This window comes from Pteropus alecto, unplaced genomic scaffold (assembly GCF_000325575.1).
Source record: "Pteropus alecto unplaced genomic scaffold, ASM32557v1 scaffold642, whole genome shotgun sequence".
NCBI classification, from domain to species: Eukaryota; Metazoa; Chordata; class Mammalia; order Chiroptera; family Pteropodidae; genus Pteropus; species Pteropus alecto.
The window spans coordinates 71,014-75,418 of NW_006432462.1; the positions used below are offsets into that span (position 1 = coordinate 71,014).

Genomic DNA, 4,405 nt, shown 5'->3' on the forward strand with positions numbered 1-4,405 from the left:
GGGTGGGGTGTGGGATGGCGGTAAAGTGGAATCGAGGATGGCGGGATGGGGGTGGGTGGAAACAAAGATGGCGGTGGCATGGGATGAGAGGGCCTCTAAAATGGAGGAGAGGCCTTGAATCCCCCACACTCCCGATTTACCCTTCACCCCAAGGACTGTGCTTTAGGCGACCGCTTTCCCTCTGAAAGATGTGGGGTACCAGGGCCACCTCCCAGTTCCCCGGAGTGAGGATTTTCGCCCCACCCCCAACTCCCTAGTCTAGAAAAGATTTCCCCTGCTGTTGGCCAGTCCAATACCCCCTACTCTCTGGACTTGATCATTTCTGTAATCTGGAGGGCAGAGGAGAACCGAGCCCGAAGTTCGATTTGATTGTCCTCTCTCCAGAGTGTGCTTTCCTCAGTCTTCCCCTCGGATTTGGTTTCCTAGAGCTCTTTCAGAAGCCAGAAATCCTTGCGTTTGCTCTACTCACCTCCCCACTCCTTCAGATGACTTTAGCGTTCGCTCGTCCGAAGTGCAGTCACAACTGGGTCTGAGGACTAAAAATGTGGCGAGACGATCCCGAGGAGGGAGCAAGTGAACAATGCTGAGGTGGGGAGGCACCGCGCAGGCGCCTGGTGTTCCCCCTAGCGGAGCTGAGCCTCTGCACCCTGGGGCCACCAGGGGGCACTGGGGGCCTGGAATCCGCAGTTTTCGTAAGGTCTGTGGCAGATTTTAGTGTCTGCTTCCTGCCAATTCCTTTAGGTGAGAACAGTCTTCTGGAGAGATGGGTAAGGATCCTTTCCCGGTGAGGAGAGAGCGAATGGTTAGAGCAAAGCGGAGGCCCCAGCCCTGCCATTCAAGCTGGCCTGAGAGACCTTCTTGGGGTCTTTTGAATTCAGTTTTCTCACTCAGGCCTGGGAACTACTCAGCCTTCTCAAACTGTGGGACTGTGTTTCTCTGAAAGGGATGGTGTATGGTGGGATCTGGCACTGTGTCATTGTCATCCACGTGACCCTGAATCTTTTACCACAGGCCATAGGGAGGGTGTAGTGGCTGAGAGTAACATTCAGGGTAATAAGGCTGGCTTTTCTTTTCTTTCTTTCTTCTTTTTTTTTTTTTTTGGATCTACCTTGCCACTCCCCCAAACATCCCCATGCCTATAAACTAACAGAATTAACTCAATTTTTTCACCCTGGAACTGGAAGCCCAGCCTCCCCCATCCTCTCTTCTGGATTCTTTCAGTAAACGTTTGTCCTTGAGTGGTTGCTAGTGCATCCCTCAAAGATACAGCCTCTGCCTCATAAGGTTTAGAGTGAAAACAAAAAAAACCACCATAAAACAAGGAGACCATTGTTTTAAAGTGGAAAGTTGTAACTGATTCTCTGAATTAAAAAATGAGGTATGGAAAGTTACAAAGGCAGGCAGACTCCTGCCTGGGTTGCTCAGGAGATGTCTTCTGAGGCCTGAGCAGGAAGCAGCTATCGGGGGCTTGAGAGGATCCTGTCCTGGGCATGAGGATAGACTACACAGATCCTGAAGGAGTAAAGTACTTGGCAAGTTTAAGAACAGAAAGAGACTGGGGCAGAACGGTGAGTGATGAGACTGGCAGAGAGAGCAGCAGAGATGTGAAATGAAAGGGGATCCAGTTGAAGATTTCCCATCTTTATTTTCATGATCTGGTTGCTTGCGATGCTCACTGAAATTGATACAATAGAGAGGTGTATCTGTAATATTTGAGAGTAAAATGCAGGTCACATGATTGATTATATAATACAGTCCTATTCATGTAAAATTAAATGTGAATGTAATGCTCATATTATTGCTTGCAGTAATGCTTCATAATGTTTACCATATCTCTGGGGCCACACTCGGCCTGGATCTAGTAAAAGGAGTGAAAGTTACAGACCCCATCCTCCTGGGATATATGTAATTCATATTTATGAACATATTAGATAAACAGGTCAAGATGTTCAGAAGATGGTCACTAAAATGATAATGCTGGGACATGGTTCCATAGTGTAGCAGTTAGCACGTCTGCTTTACATGCAGAAGGTCCTGGGTTTGTGCCCCAGTAGAGCCATAATCCATGGTCTATGGCCATGCCACTCTGAATAAGCCCGCTGTCTGATCTCAGAAGCAGGGTTGGGTCTGGTTAGTACTTGAATGGGAGACCACCTAGGAAGACCAGGTGCTGTAGGCATAAATAATAATAATAATAAAATGATAATGTTGGTTATCATAAAATGCTTTTCTGTATTTTTTAACTTTTTCTAACAACTTTTTCCTTGACTTGTGATGTAAATAGTTATTTTCATTATAGAAATATGAAAAAAATTCAGTCAACCTGCACTGCATTATAATGATCACAGAGACTTTAAAAACCTTCAGTGAGAGAAGAAATGAAGGGATAATGCATTTGGAGAAGCTGTTCTCTGTGTGTGCAGCTGAGAGAGGCCAGGTCTTGGCTGACCTGTAGGGGGATGAGATAGAGATGAACTGAGAGAGGAAAATATTTTTTTCTATGATTATGATTTTTTTCTGATTATTTTTTCTATGATTATTCTATGATTATTTAAAGTAAGCCTGAAGCTGAAAGACCCTGAACTCTCCATCTAGCTGTGCTGGGGATAAAAATTATAGAGTGCTTACCAATTAATGGAAACTTAGCCTTTTGATTTTCTAGCCAGACTCATGCAAGGACGTTGTGAACTTTGATGTTATCTTAGTTTTTTTTCAAGTGAAGGCACTGAGGCAAGAAAGGACAAGCCACTGGTCCAAGACAGAGTGGACAAATCAAGAAGGAATTTGGGGCTGTGGATTCCTGGCATGGGGCTCTTTACCCCTAGGACACCCAGTACACAACAGGCTCCTGATTTAATAACAAACACGTGAACCAGCCTCTGGACGCCACCCCCCCTCCCCACCCCCTGTCCAGTCTACTGCAGGATTAAGCTAATGTGGAAGGTCTTAGAATTCAGAATAGCTGATGTTCGCACCCTAGGCTGTGTGTCCTGATCTGGGTACACCTCTACTTTTGAAAATTGTTTTGGGGTATCTATGAATGACCTCAGAGGGAAAGGCAAGAACCTTCAGGCAGTGAGCAGAATCCTTTCATCCCAGGCTCACGCCTCCTAGAGAGACTGGGCTTGCAGAGGGCAGGAGGACCCTTTCCAGGTGTGTAAGGGTTGGGGGGTGGCTAGGTGTGTGGGGAGAGCTCACTACAAGGCCAGCTGCTCACTGATGGGTGATGCTTCTAATGTAGGGAGGAAGCAAGAGAACTAAATTTTAAATCAAGTCTATGGTCATGCCACCCTGAACCACACCCAATCCTGTCTGATCTCGGAAGCTAAGCAGGGTTGGGCCTGGTTAGTACTTGGATGGGAGACCACCTAGGAAGACCAGGTGCTGTAAGTGTAAAAAAAAAAAAAGTTAAATCAAGCTACATTCAGAGATTGCAATATGCTGATCAGTCCTACAGCCAGACCTCAAAGAAACCTGCAGAACAAAGGAAGATTTCTGCTGGGATTGCTAACAACCCATTTCCCCACACTCTGAGGAAAAACTTTCTTTGAGTGGTGCCCTACACAAAGTAAAATCATTCATTCCCTCTATACAAAACAAAATTATTCATTCCCTGTAGCTAAAACCATGGGGAACCGGCAGGTTTTCATGGTAAGTATTCTTACTTTTTCACACTACATACTCTTATCCTTTCTCACTGTATGCCCATATCATCAAAGCAAAATGGGTAAACAAAGTCTTTAAACTAATTCATAGGAACTAAAAATGATATATAAACTGGGTCCCCCCAACTCAAAGCTTTTTTTTCTTGTCTTGGCTTTTTGTCTTTGCTTTTTCTGTCTATGGTGCATTACCTCCTCTCTAATAAACTTTCTTTTTGACTCTAACTCTGGCATGCATTTGAATTCTTTCTTGCGCTCAGCCAAGAACTCTCGGTGCATGGCTTGAGTTCCCCCCCACTGGGGGGAATTTGCCCTTCCTGCATCATTTCCACAGCTCGGGCCGCAGATTATAATGATATTATAATTAGCCAAAGGTTATACCTTAGCCAAAGATGGCATCAAAGCTAGAAAATATCAGTTTTGGCTTATCTCCCTTTTAGCCAGGACTAAAATGAGAGGTCTGAAGAAAGGAAAAGTAAAGGCTGTCCTCTCTGAGCAGAAAACACAAGTCTCATATCCCTGTAACTAGAATTTACTCTCAGCACCCCTAGCCATCACTGCACACAATTACTGAGGTGTCCTCAGAGCTCTTCTGGCCCTTGTTTAGGAGACCACAGTTCTTAAGATCCATAAAAGTGGCCACATGGGGGAAGGGTTAGTAATGATGAAAGATTGTCCTCAGGACTTTCTTGGTTTCCCCTCATTCCTATTTAAACTAGCTAAGTGTGCACTTCCCCACTAAC

At 45.2% G+C, this 4,405-nt stretch overlaps 1 pseudogene; it reads left to right on the plus strand.

The window, feature by feature from the left end:
* The first annotated feature begins 3,273 nt into the window (after window positions 1-3,273).
* On the plus strand, window positions 3,274-3,393 carry LOC112476186 (annotated as a pseudogene).
* The last annotated feature ends 1,012 nt before the right edge of the window (window positions 3,394-4,405 follow it).